Consider the following 14,933-nt stretch of genomic DNA (forward strand, 5'->3'; position numbering starts at 1 on the left):
TATTTATTTATTTATTTTAGATGGAGTCTCGCTCTGTTGCCCAGGCTGGAGTGCAGTGGTGCGATCTAGGCTCACTGCAAGCTCCGCCTCCTGGGTTCAGGCCATTCTCCTGCCTCAGCCTCTTGAGTAGCTGGGACTACAGGCGCCTGCCACCACGCCCGGCTAATTTTTTGTATTTTTAGTAGAGATGGGGTTTCACAATGTTAGCCAGGATGGTGTCAATCTCCTGACCTCATGATCCGCCTGCCTCGGCCTCCCAAAGTGCTGGAATTACAGGTGTGAGCCACTGCGCCTGGCAACTCAACTTTTTTTTTTGGAGACGGAGTCTTGCTCTGTCGCCCAGGCTGGAGTGCAGTGGTGCGATCTTGGCTCACTGCAACCTCCACTTCCCAGGTTCACGCCATTCTCCTACCTCAGCCTCCCAAGTAGCTGGGACTACAGGCGCCTGCCACCATGCTTGGCTACTTTTTTGTATTTTTAGTAGAGATGGGATTTCACCATGTTAGCCAGGATGGTCTCGATCTCCTGACCTCGTGATCCGCCTGCCTTGGCCTCCCAAAGTGCTGGGATTACAGGCGTGAGCCACCACGCCTGGCAATTCAACTTATTAATACTAGAATACATTTTCTACAGAAAAAGTTGTGAAAACTAGTGATATAATTGTATTGTAGTACATGTAAAAATTACAATACAACTGAAATGCTTTTTATTTACACTCCTAATAGAAAATGTAATCATAATAAGAAATAAGAGAAAAATAAAACCATTTTTACTTAAATTGGTTATTGAATATAAACAGCAATAAATGAAATCGACTATATATCAATTTGATAAACACAGAGAAAAAAATAATTATTTCAAATAATTTTTGAAAATATTTCTTTGACCCATTTTAATGGGATGTCTAAGTCCAAGGGCAAAAAAAAAAGGTCTGAAAGTATACCTTAAATTTATTAATGGGTTTGTTAGCAGTGATATTCTAATTTTGAGACAATATTGTACAAAACTAAAGAGGTATGTTGATAATATTAGCCACCATGATTTTTTTCTAAGGGAAAGGAGATACAAATATAAAAAAAAGAAACCAATAAAAAGAACACTTGTAATATTAATTTCCTCCCACTTAATTTTTTTTGCAATATTAAATTTGAATTGAAAAATATAGTGTGAACCAAAGATTATAAACGTAATTTCCCTTAGGGTTTCTACTGAAAGGGTTTAGAAACATTGGCACAGTAGCAACAAGCAAATTTAGTTTCCTGATCCTGGTTTCTAAATACCATTCCTTACCAGAAACAACAAACAAACAAAAAACAAACCAGTTAATACCAAGTCTAGGTTTGGTCAAGGTGAACTGGTGACAATTTGTTGTGCCAAACACTAATTTAAATCAAACTATATGAAAGAATTCAAAAACTAGCTTCATAAAGCATTCATGAGTTCATAATAAGAAGGAGAGAGAGAGGAAGAGGGAGAGAAAGAGAGAAAGAGGGAGAGAGAGAATGAATGAGATGCCCTCCAACAAAGGAAAACAGTTAAGTCCATGACATCATCTATCCTTGCCAAAATGTCTATCCTGGATCTAATCAAGCATCCCATCCTGCACTGCCCAATATGGTAGCCACTAGCCACATGAGACTATTTAGATTTATATTTAGAATAATTTAAGTTAAATAAGTTAGAATTTCTTTTCCTCTATCATCCTAGCCCTCTCACTTATGGCTGGTGGCTACTGTATTGGGTAGCACCAACGAAGAACAGCCATCCTCACAGCAAGATCTGTTGGGCAGTGCTGCTCCAGAACCTAACTTCCAAATTATATGGAAACCAAGAAACCAAGTTAAATGACACTACGGGGAAACCATACGACAAATCCAGACTGACAGAATGCCGTGGGACTTCTACTAGACTATTAGCCTGAACTCTTCCAAAAGTAAATTGTGTTTGTGTGTGTGTGTGGTGTTTGAACATCTACATATGTATATAAAATGCAATTATTATTGTATACTACAAAGATGTAAGAGATGTAACAACTAAATGTAATGCGTGAATCCTGACTGAATACTGAATTAGGAGGAAATCTGGAGAAATCTGAGAATAGAATGGATATTAGATGACTATCCCCACACCTACGCCGTAGAAGCAGAAGTCACTCTTGTGTTTATAAAAGGCCCGCAAGGGAAAGTGCCCTACTTTTTCCCAGAGAGGGGAGGGGCTTGCGGGAAATGAATGGGAGAGAGTTGAAGCAGTGCTGTGAAGAGGGAAAGATTTACCATAACTAGAAAGGAAAAGGAGTTTTACTAGCTCCTCACTGAAAGATTCTCCCCGGGGCCTGAAAGCTTGAAGAGATGAGTAACTCCTCCCCTTTCAGGCCCAGTCCCAAGGCGCAGGGCCACTTACAGAAGCAGCGCGGGTCAGCAAGACAGCAGAAGCAGGACGACAGCCAGCCGGAAGACACGTACCCCTGAAGATGGAGAAGGAGGCCGTCCGGGTACTACGTAGCAGTCAGGTCAGACTGGGACGCTTCCCGTTTACAGAGGACTATAAAACCCCTGTCCTATCCTCATTTGGGGCTGACGCCATTTTAGGCATCAGACCGCCTGCACCCAGGCGCTCATTAAAACAGCTCTTTGCGGCCAGGCGCGGTGGCTCACGCCTGTAATCCCAGCACTTTGGGAAGCCGAGACGGGCGGATCACGAGGTCAAGAGATCGAGACCATCCTGGCTAACACGGTGAAACCCTGTCTGTACTAAAAATATTAAAAAATTAGCCGGATGTAATGGCGGGCGCCTGTAGTCCCAGGTACTCGGGAGGCTGACGCAGGAGAATGGCGTGAACCCGGGGGGCGGAGCTTGCAGTGAGCCGAGATCGCGCCACTGAACTCCAGCCTGGGTGAAAGAGCGAGACTCCGTCTGAACAACAACAAAAAAAACAAAAAAAGCAGCATGTTGCTCCACACAGCCTCGTGTTGTCTGTTGGCGTGCTCTTGGGTTCGAGCTGAGAACCTTACACTCACCACTTCTGGGATGCCTCCCCTACCTTTTTGCAACTCTTTTTTGAGGGAATAATGGCACTGTGTTTACCTAGGGAGAAAGGATAGTAAACTCTGGGGCTCCCAGGTTTGGCAGGCTCTTGTGGAAAAACCTGCCCTTGAAAAACCCCTAACCAAAGAGCTTTGAACAAGATGATCTGAGTGGGAACTCCATCTCCCACTTGGTGTGGCCGGCCTCGTGTCTATTAAACTCTCTACTACAATGTCAGTGGCCTTTTTTTATTTTTATTTTTTTGATACAGAGTTGCCCAGGCTGGAGTGCAATGGCTGGATCTCAGCTCACCACAACCTCCGCCTCCCAGGTTCAAGCAATTCTCCTGCCTCAGCCACCCGACCAGTGGCCTTTCTTTATGCAGTGACAGGACGAATCCCTTGGGTGGTTACATGATAATGACAAAAACAAAACTAGTTTGTTTTTCTAAAGAAAGATATATTTGAAAAATGAGAAAATTTGTTGACTGTGAAAATGAAAGACAGAGTGTTACAAACAATATATGAGTCTTTTTAAGGGGAAATAAAATGTATCAAATCACATCTATCCTCCACCACATCCCTTCACTAGCCAGTAAGTGAAGCTCTTTCGAGTGGGTGAGGGTAGATGGTGGAGGAAAGGTAAGTTGTGTTCAATTAAAAAACATGTATAGACAGTCTACAGTGTCAGACACTGTGCTAAGCTCCTCATTACTTCAGGAGCTTGATAAAAATACTGATTTCAAGGCCCAGCTCCCAGAGATTCTGACTGAGCCTTTTTCTAAGGTGGGGTCCAGGAATCCTCATCTTTGAACATTGGTCTTCACCCTCTCCACAAGGAATCACAGTGGAGACTTTTATTGGATGGCACCTTGTGAAAACCTGCTCTAGTATTTTGGAGATAAGGGGGGGGATGTTCGTGGCGTAGAGGGGAGTGTCACTCTGGAGCACTCTCCTGCCTTGTGTGGCCACAGCACAGTCCCACAGTGAGGGGCCACGTGGCACTGCGCACCGATCTTGAGCTATAGTCACAAAGCTCCTAGGCAGCACCCACGAAAGGCCGGGTGATGGCAAAACAAAACCATCTGGAAACCTGAAGATGGCTATCCTCTCTTTTATAGAGAACAAAGAAGATTACATGTTTTGTTCCTACCTTGATTTCATTTTCAGTTCTTTCGGAGACTGCCTTAGTTCAGCTCAAGTGTATTTGTGATTTCACATGTAAAAAAAATTACAAATGAGCATCATATTATTCTTGCTTAGTGTTTGCAATGCTTTGGTATCCAGGCTATGTTCCCCTTCCTTTGCATTAAAAAATGTGTAATTTTCATATGTTAGAGCTAGAAGGGCACCAAAGAAGCCATGAAGATGAGCTTTCTGTTAATCTGTTGGTGGCTTGCGTCATCATTGGATGATGCCGACTGAAGCAAAGGCAAAATTCTATTATAAAGCTAATTCTTAAACAATGTGCATTACAGTCAGCTGCTGTGGCCACCTTAGCTGAGGAAGACATTTTGAAGGGATGTATGGTTCCTGAGGGCTCTGTTTAGGCATCATATCTTTGGGAAGTTTATCCTTATTCTTTCCTACTCCTTCCTCTCTCGCCTCAACTCTGGGATCTATGTTGTTCAATGTTGTACTATCAAAGACTGTATTTTATTGGCATTTCTTTTTCCTTTTCTTTCTTTCCTGCTGTGAGCTCCTTGAGGGAAATTTATGTTTCCCAGGTCTTTGCATTTCTAAGGCTTCAATCAGAAAGTGACACAAAGTCTACATTAAACAACTTTAATGAATTATAACCAAATTAAAAACACTGAACCTATTATTAATGATTTAAGATATGTAGAATGTTATTGATATCTTTATTTATTGTGTTCCTTTTATTGTTGTTTTAGGGAATATAAATATGTAAGAGCTTACCTGTGGTGTTTTATGACTTTGAGCTCCCAAATTTTATATTCATTATCAGATCCTGAATGTTCAACTGCCACAACTTCCATCACGGGCCAACTCAGGCTGTCCCAGCAGGCTGCTGGATGCCAGTCACATTAGGCTCAATTTGGGATGCAGTATGTGCTGGAGCTGGCACACACCTGCTCAAAAGAGCTGGTTCTTAAATTTTCAGGAATTATGTGAGAAGCTGTTAAACAATTGATAGCTTGAAATTGGCAATGGCAGGAGTATCTATACCATAGCAACTGGCAAATACTACAAATCATATCACTGCTTCTGATGAGTTGCAAAGGTGTGTGCTTACATGCTACCTAAAAGGAACTTGAAGGCCATCGTGTGAAAAGATCATATGAATAAACACAAAGAAATTAGAGAATAACGGCCGGGCACCATGGCTCATGCCTGTAATCCCAGCACTTTGGAAGGCTGAGGCGGGCAGATCACCTGAGGTTGGGAGTTCAAGGTTAGCCTGGCCAACATGGCAAAACCCCATCTCTACAAAAAAAACACAAAAATTAGCTGGGTGTGGTGGCAGGTGCCTGTAATCCCAGCTTACTTGGGAGGCTGAGACAGGAGAATCACTTGAACCCAGGAGGTGGAGGTTGCAGTAAGTTGAGATCATGCCACTGCACTCCAGCCTGGGTAATAGAGCAAGACTCCATCTCAAAAACAAAAAAAAAGAGGAAATTAGGGAATAACAAACTAAACTATAATCAAGCCCTAAATTTAATATAATCAAGAACCAGAAGTTATAACACAGATAAGTGATACAGGTATCAGAAACGGGAGATATCACAGTCAACCAAAATTATGGGGGGATCTTCAGTGAGGAGTTGGAAAGGATGCAGGAAAGAGAGGAGAGGAATGTCTTCAGGATCAGGAACCAGCTGAACACAGCTGAACACATGGAGCCAAGCACCTCACATGTGTATAGGGGAGAGTAAAGAGGGCAACACAAATGCCACACAGCACACAGCACGCAGGGAGAGTCCAGTGCACACACGCCTGGCTTCTGTGGAACTTGGTTACTGGAAGTACCACATCTGTTGTCTTGGTCCAGCTGTAGCAGAGCCATGGATACTTAGAGTTTGAGAATTAAGGTGATTGCATAGCCGCTGCCTCTCTATTTCACCTGCCTTGCTTATTGTCTTTATCTTCTGTTTAATCCTCATCTCAACCCTTTCCACTTAGGATTAGAAGTTCTCGTCAAAAATATTTCTTTAAAAGCTTTGGGGGCTATTTCCATTTTTTGCTGTCTTCATTTTTGTTAACAGCTTTCCGTGTTTTTCCTCATAATGTATGCTTTTTTTAAAAAAATATAACAAATCCCCATAATCCAGATTAAAGCTAAACAAACGCACCAGGCATTAAGCAAATTACAAACTCCAGGCTTTTTTCTGTAATACATGATACAAAACAATCAGTAACACTCAACTCCAGGACCAACGAGAAGGGAGACCTTATAAAAAATTTAAAATGTCTCAAAATTCTGTCTCTACAGATTAGCCTTTTCTGGACATTTCATATAAATGGAACCATACAATATGTCTGGTTTCTTTTACTTGGCAGATTTTTTTTTAGGTTCATCTATGTTGTAGCATGTGTCAGTAGATTGTTCCCTTCCTCATTCACACCCATCTTCCTCCCTTCCTTCCTCTCTGCCTCCCTTCTTCTCTCTCTTTCCTTCCTTTCTTCCTCCCTTCCTCCCTCTCTCCCTCCCTTCTTCTCTTTCCTTCCTTTCTTCCTCCCTTCCTCCCTCTCTCCCTCCCTTCTTCTCTTTCCTTCCTTTCTTCCTCCCTTCCTGCTTCCATTTTCTTCCTCCCACTCTCCTTTCATCCCCATCTTTCCTTCCTTCTTTCCTTCCTTCCTTCTTTCCTTCCTTCCTTCTTTCCTTCCTTCCTTCCTTCTATTCTTCCTCTATTTCTTTCCCAGATAGCATTCCATTGTACTAATGTACTACATTTTGTTTATCCATTTACCAGTTGTGACACACGTTAGGGTTGTTTCCACTTTAGAAATAACTGTGAATCATGCTTCAGCCAACATTAATGTGCTATTCTTTGGATAGAAATATGTCTTTATTTCCTTTGGGTAAATAGTGGATATTTGAAAGTGGAATCGTTGGATCAAATGGTCAACTTAGGTTGACATTTTTAAGAAACTGCCAAACCATTCTCCAAAATTGCTGCACCACTTGATATTCCCATCAGCAAGTGTGAGGGGATCTTATTCACATCCTAGCCAACATTCCTTATTATCTGTCCTTTTTATTATAACCATTGTTCTGAGTGTTTAGTGGTATCTCACTGTGGTTTTGATTTGCATTTCCCTAACAACGACTGATGTTCATCGTCTTTTCATGCATTTATGCCATGCTTTCTGATAAAGCATTCATTTAAAATACATTCATTTGACTATTTGCAACTAATCTTTTCTTGTCACTATAAATCCCCAACTTAGAAAAAACTCTTCTGATCTTAAGAGTATTGTCTCAGTGTTTATAACCATCACCTTGGTGTCAGCCTGCATGGATTCTTTCAGAGAATGGCACCCAATAACTGTCCTGTTTCTGTGTGGTACCCCTTTATGTGAACAGCCCTGCAGAGGAAGAGCCTGCTGGATGTTCCTGATGGCCCTCCAGACCTGCTCTTCTCTCGTCTCCCTTCATCTGTGCTCTGGAGGCTGACTTTGTACCAGGATCCCTTGTGTCTGGCTTCGGATGGAGACACGGGCAGGTAGAGAGCAACACTGAAGAGCATTTTTCCTCTGCACCCTCACTGTGGGCTGCAGTTTAGAAGTAGCCACTGCCTTTCCCTGCCTAGTTTTTAGTTCTGGCCAAGCAGACCCTTTCCAGGGGCTGAATACCCTTGAAAGCTCCTACCAGGAGCTCCCTCCTCTCATACCTTCAGGGTTAGAGATGGTAAGGGCTGTTTTGGGTGACCGGTCCCTTATTCTTCTCCACCCACTGATGGGTCCCTTAACCTTGTCAACCCTTCTGGAGATAGCTTCTTTTTAACTATTTATTTATTTAAATAGAATAGAGATAGCATCTCACTTTGTTGCCCAGGCTGGTCTCGAACTCCTGGACTCAAGTAATGCTCCCGCCTTGGCCTGCTGAGTAGCTAGGACTACCGGCAAGTGCCACCATGCTTGGCTAATTTTTAAATTTTTTGTAGATACAGGGTCTTCCTACTTCTTATGTGACCTAGGCTGGTCTTGAACTCTTGGGCTCAAGCAATCCTCCTGCCTTGGCCTCTCAAAGTGCTGAGATTACAGGTATGAGCCACCACGCCCAGCCTGGACAGAGCATCTTTAACTCTCATTTTTCGAGTGTGTCTTCTTTTTGCTGGGACTCCGAATGATACAGGGGATAAGCAAAACTCCTTTGTGATACCTAAGACCAGCATTTTTATGCACAAAACAAGGGGTTAGTGCTAATGATTAACTTAAAGTAGTTTCTTCAGACATATTTGACACAACGTTACCCACTAGTGTCTGTTCACCTCTGATCTCGTAGCACTTTGGGCTTTTCACAAGGACTTGTCACCCTCCACCTTGCTTTGTACTCACTTGCAGTAGAAGACAATTCCTACCACCTTCACCACAAACAGCATAAAAATGTAAAAGCTTTTTTCAGTTTCCCTAAAGTCATCTGAGCAGCTCTCCCTAACCCAGAGGAGTGCAATTACTCTAAGAGCCTGTCCATACAGGTGTTTTTTTGTAGATGTTCTTTATTCAGATAGGAGGTATGAATTGCTGTCTAAATTCTCTACTGATTTGGAGAATGAGATGAGGACTGAGGGGAAGAAAGGAATAAAGACTCGTGTAAAGCTTCCTAAGAGGGCCAGCCCAGGGGGAAACAGCCATGAGGCAGTTCAAATCTGCCTAGCCAAGCCAGGGACAAGGAACTGGGAATCCCCAAGTGCTATAACTGTCAGAAATGCCACACTCAAATGCAGATCCCTGGGCCACTACAGACTCACTGTATTAGTCCATTCTCACACTGCTATGAAGAAACACCTGAGACTGGGTAACTTAGAAAGGAAAGAGGTTTAATTGATTCATGGTTCTGCATTGCTTGGGAGGCCTCAGGAAACTTACAGTCATGGTGGAAGACAAAGGAGAAGAAGGCACCTTCCTCACAGGTTGACAGGACGGAGTGAGTGTCAAGCAAAGGGGGAAAAGTCCCTTACAAACCATCACATCTCTTGAGAACTTACTATCACAAGAACAACATGGGGGTAACCACCCCCATGATTCAATTACCTCCCATAGGGTCCCTCACACCACATGTGGGAATTATGGGAACTACAATTCAAGATGAGATTTGGGTGGGGATGCAGACAAACCATATCATTATGCCCCTGGCCCCTGGGAAATCTCATGTACCCACATTTCAAAACCAATCATGCCTTCAGCATTAACTCAAAAGTCCACAGTCCAAAGTCTCATCTGAGATAAGGCAGGTCCCTTCCACCTATGAGCCTGTAAAATCAAAAGCAGGTTAGTTACTTCCTAGATACCATGGGGGTACAGGCATTGAGTAAAGACAGCTGTTCCAAATGGGAGAAACTGGCCAAAACCAAGGGGCTACAGGCCCCATGCAAGTCCAAAATCCAGCAGGGCAGTCAAATCTTAAAGCTACAAAATTATCTCCTTTGACTCCATGTCTCACATCTAGGTCATGCTGATGCAAGAGGTGGGTTCCCATGGTCTTGGGCAGCTCCACCCCGTGGCTTTGCAGGGTACAGCCTCCCTCCTGGCTGCTTTCATGGGCTGGCACTGAGTGCCTGCAGGTTTTCCACGTGCACAGTGCAAGCTGTCAGTGGATCTACTATTCTGAGGTCTGAAGGATGGTGGCCTTCTCACGGCTCCATAGGCAATGCCCCAGTAGGGACTCTGTGTGGCGGCTCTGAACCTACGTTTCCCTTTTGTGCTACCCTAGCAGGGCTTCTCCATGAAAGCCCTGCCCCTGTAGCAGGCTTCTGCCTGGACATCCAGGCATTTCCATATATCTTCTGAAATCCACGCAGAGGTTCCCAAACCTCAATTCTTGACTTCTGTGCACTCTCAGGCTGAACACCATGTGGAAGCTGCCAAAGGTTGAGGCTTTAACCCTGTAAAGCAATGGACCGAGCTCTATGTTGACCCCTTTCAGCCATGGCTGGAGTGGCTGGGATGAAGGACAAGTCCCTAGGCTGCAGACAGCATGGGAATCCTGGGCCTGGCCCATGAAACCACTTTTCCTCCTAGGCCTCCAGGCCTGTGATGGGAAGGGCTGCTGTGAAGACCTCAGACATGCCCTGGAGGCATTTTCCCCATTGTCTTGGTGATTAACATTCAGCTCCTCCTTACATATGCAAATTTCTGCAGCCAGCTTGATTTTCTCCTCAGAAAATGAGATTTTCTTTTCTATCATGTTGTCAGGCTGCGAATTTTCCAAACTTTTATGCTCTACTTCCATTATAAAACTGAATGTTTTTAACAGCACCCAAGTCATCTCTTGAATGGTTTGCTACTTAGAAATTTCTTCCACCAGATACTCTAAATCATCTCTCTCAAGTTCAAAGTTCCACAAATATCTCAGGCAGGAGCAAAATGCTGCCAGTCTCTTTGCTAAAACATAACGAGGGTCATCTTTGCTCCAGTTCCCAACAAGTTCCTCATCTCCATCTGAGACCACCTCAGCCTGGATCTTATTGTTCCTATCACTATCAGCATTTTTGTCAGAGCCATTCAACAAGTCTCTAGGGAGTTCCAAATTTTCTCACATTTTACTGTCTTCTTCTGAGCCCTCCAAACTATTCCAACCTCTGCCTGTTACCCAGTTCCAAAGTCATTTCCACATGTTTGGGTATCTTTTCAGCAACGCCCCACTCTACTGGTCAATTTACTGTATTAGTCCATTTTCATGCTGCCAATAATGACATACCTGAGACTCTGCAATTTATAAAAGAAAGAGGTTTAATTGGACTTGCAGTTCCTTGTGGCTGGGGAAGCCTCACAATCATGGCAGAAGGCAAGGAGGAGCAAGTCATGTCTTACATGGATGGCGGCAGGCAAAAAGAGAGAGCTTGTGGAGGGGAACTCCTCTTTTTAAAACCATCAGATCTCACAAGACTCATCCACTATCACAAGAACAGCATGGGAAAGTCCTGCCCCCATGATTCAATCACCTCCCACCAGGTCCCTCTCACAACATGTGGGAATTCAAGATGAGATTTGGGTGGAGACACAGCCAAACCATATCAGCAAGCAAGGAGGGATGTACCTTTAGTAGAATTAAACCACTTATTTATGTGAGATACTACCACTGCTATGGTCTGAATGTTTGTGTCCCCCCAGAAGTTCATATGTTGAAATGAAATCACCACTGTATTTAGAGGTGGGGGCTTCAAGAGTTGATTAAATCATGAGGGCAAAGCCTCATGAATGAGATTAGTGCCCTTATAAAGGAGGCCTGAGGGAGATTGTCTGTCCTTTCTGCCATGTGAAAATACAGCAAGAAGGAACCATCTGTGAACCAGAGAATGAAACCTCACTGGTGACTAAATCTGCCAGTGCCTTGATCTCAGACTGGCCAGCCTCCAGAACTCTTAGAAATATATTTCTATTGTGTATAAGCCACTCAGCCTCTGATATTTTGTTATAGCCACCTGAGTGGACTAAGGCAGTAATGTAAAGATTTTACTAGCTTTTATAGTAAAAATCTAGCTTTTGTAGTTTGTTCTTCAAAAATCTATATGAGCTCATTTATCTGATCCAACCATATATATATGAGCATTTTCAAACAGAGTACTTCTGGAAGCTGAACAACAGTGTCTCCTGTTAAAAAAATTCAAATCCTCATCCAAATTGACATACATGTGCTGGCGCATATGTTGTTTATTTCTCTGCTGTTTATACCAAACTTTTCCCACAAACGCATCCATCACACACACATGTGGACGTGCACAGGCACACACATCCAAATACACTGCAGGTAAGACCCACTACTACTGTTCTCACAGTTTCACAGTGATGTTGGGCCAAAAACCTGATCCATTATTACTTACTGCGGTTCACGGAAGCAGCTTTGTAAACCTACATAAAGACTCCCCCTTCCTTAGGAAGCCATAAATGCAATGTTTCACTGAGCAGCATGGAGGCAGGGTGTTAACCTGCTGTGTGACTGCTTTCAAAGAGCCAGCACTCCTCAGCAGAAGCCTAATCATCTCTGTGGATGTGCTGTCCTGGGCCTGCTTTGATAAGTGCTGTTTGTCTGGCTGTATTTTCAAGATAGCATGGAGGGATGCTAAACTTGGTATTTGAAATCTGTTTTTCCTCACAGCAGCAACAAGCCTGCAGCACAGTGCTAACAGCCAGCTAGCCAACCCCACAGCCGCCTACTGGGCAAAGGAACCCTGGAACTTGCAGGTTGAGGGTGCAGGAAGATAGGGAAGATCATTTCTCCTCTTCATTTTCTTGCTGCCTTTTCTTTATTAAAATCTTAACCTCCCAAAGGAACAACTGATGTGAGTCAGTATGTGTTGGCAGGGCAGGATGCTCTGTGTGTGTGTGTGTGTGTGTGTGTGTGTGTGTGTGTGTGTGTGTGTGTTCATTCTTCCTCCCTGTTCCTGTTTTCCCACCTCAGCCTTGGGTGTCGTTGATGACACTTTTTTTTTTTTTTTTTGACACAGAGTCTCGCACTGTCGCCCAGGCTGGAATGCAGTGGCGCCATCTCAGCTCACTTCCACTTCCGCCTCCCCGGTTCAAGTGATTCTCCTGCCTCAGCCTCCCGAGTGGCTGGGATTACAGGTGCCTGCCACCATGCCCAGCTAATTTTTTGTATTTTTAGTAGAGACAGGGTTTCAGCATGTTGGCTAGGCTGGTCTCGACCTCCTGACCTCGTAATTCTCCTGCTTCAGCCACCCAAAGTGCTGAGATTACAGAAATGTTTTATATACCTATTTGCTTCAGGCAGAGTTTGAAGGCAGAGACTTGTATCAGTTAGAGATCCATAAAAGCCAGTGAGGTGACATGAACAAAAGCATTCCCACCAACACTGGAAGTATTCAAGCCAGATTTTTAAACATGAGATTTCCACCTTAGGATCAAGGTTGGATCAGATAACCTTGAAGATCCTCTGCCATTTAAAAATTCTATGGGCCAGACATGATGGTTCACGTCTGTAATCCCAGCACTTTGGGAGAGACAGAGGCGGGAAGATCACCTGAGGTCAGGATTTCAAAGCCAGCCTGGCCAAGGTTGTGGCACATGCCTGTGATCCCAGCTACTTTGAAGGCTGAGGCACGAAAATCACTTGAACCTGGGAGGTGGAGGTTGCAGTGAGCCGAGATCATGCCCCTGCATTCTAGCCTGGGCGACAGCGTGAGACTCTGTCAAAAATAAACCAACAAATAAATAAAATAATAAATACAAAAATAAATATTCTATGATGCCATGATCTTATTCCCAGTTTAATGAACAGTTCTGATGGTGATTTTTAGAGTGAAACTCATAGTGTCCTTGAATATTTTCCTACTTTGCATGTTTCCCAAGATGCTTTTTCCATTTTGAGGAAGATACAAGATACTTCCCACTGAAAGTTCTCCTTTAAGGGGAGAAGCAATGGCATCTGAATCTCAAAGTTTGGAAAAAATAAACCGTTTTTTATCTCTTGGCTGAAGGCAAAGTGAAGAAGTAACCACAGCTCAGCTCTGTGGAGAGTGGGGGTGGCAGATGGGAAGGTGAAGGAAGGAAAAGCAAACACAGTCAGCCCTCCCTCCACATTGGCATCCGTGCATCCATGGATTCAACCAACCAAGGATCAAAATATCCCAAAAATAAGAAATAAAATTAAAATGACAGTACAATGAAAAAAACAATACAATCTAATAAGACAATAGAGCACAACAACTATTTCGATAACATTTACATTGTATGAGGTATTATAAGTAATCTAGAGATGATTTAAAGTATATGGGAGTATGTGCATAGGTTATATGCAAATCCTATGCCATTTTATATAAAAGAGTTGAGCATCTCCAGATTTTGGTATCTGAGGGGATTCCTGGAACCAATTCCCTGCAGATACTGAGAAACAATGCTATGCTCTGGGCAGAAGTACTTCCAGAAGAGCCACACAATTGTTCCCCTATCCTTGCTCAACAAAATGCCAGCATCAGAAGAAACAACAGAAAAACCTGATTCTTTCACAAGAGTTGACCTCTGACTATAAAGGATTTAGGGACAAGATTCCCAACCTACTCTATACGGCAAAGGAAGAAAATAAAATATTATCTTCTTTCTCCCCAGAGGTCACTCATTGCTTTTCCTCTCCAAAATATGCTTGTCTTAGTTCATTCAGCTGCTATAACAAAATACCATAGACTGCGTGTCTTATAAACAACATGAATGTATTGATCACAGTTCTGGAGGCTGGGAAGTCCAAGATCAAGGTGACAGTGGATTTAGTGTCTGCTGAGGACCCACTTTCTGATTCATAGATGATGCTTTCTTGCTGTGTGTGCACTAATCTCATTCATGAGGGCTCTACCTTCATGACCTAATCATCTCCCCAAGCCCCAACCTCCTAATACCATCATACTGGGGGTGAGGATTTCAACATGTGAATTTTGGGGACATAGAAACACTCAGCTTATAGCAATGCTCTTTTTATTTTGCCTTACTGATAGCTAAGGTCACTCTGTGTGCACATTTATTTCACACTTGAAGTATCCCTGGTGTTTATAATAATCACCTCCAGCCTGTCACATGAAATTAATCACACACACACACACACACACGACTCCCTTTCTCATCAAGGTCATCTTCCAGAAAGAAATTACTCTTTGACTAGTCAGAGAAAGGTGCAGAGATTATTATCAAAATCAGGAGAGGCAATGAATAATATGAAGAAATTCAGTGTCCCAAGTTCTTTTCCTCCCACGCTTATTTGTAGCCAGTGTGATCATT

General features: G+C 43.2%; 1 protein-coding gene across 20 annotated transcripts in view; it reads right to left on the bottom strand.

Moving 5' to 3' along the window:
• Positions 1-14,933, bottom strand: part of RGS7 (regulator of G protein signaling 7) — a 583,792-nt gene that overhangs the window by 343,331 nt on the left and 225,528 nt on the right. For 7 of the 20 annotated variants that reach the window (XM_063613535.1, XM_063613540.1, XM_063613536.1 and 4 more), the window contains exon 1: positions 2,401-5,636. The exons of 10 other annotated variants lie outside the window; for them this stretch is intronic. The gene's annotated coding sequence lies outside the window, so the exon portion shown is untranslated. Of the gene's footprint in view, positions 1-2,400; positions 5,637-14,933 lie in introns of those variants that run through there. 3 more of the 20 variants (XM_063613539.1, XM_063613533.1, XM_055233706.2) reach the window with 1 other exon arrangement.

The sequence above is a fragment of the Symphalangus syndactylus genome, chromosome 19 (assembly GCF_028878055.3).
Source record: "Symphalangus syndactylus isolate Jambi chromosome 19, NHGRI_mSymSyn1-v2.1_pri, whole genome shotgun sequence".
NCBI classification, from domain to species: Eukaryota; Metazoa; Chordata; class Mammalia; order Primates; family Hylobatidae; genus Symphalangus; species Symphalangus syndactylus.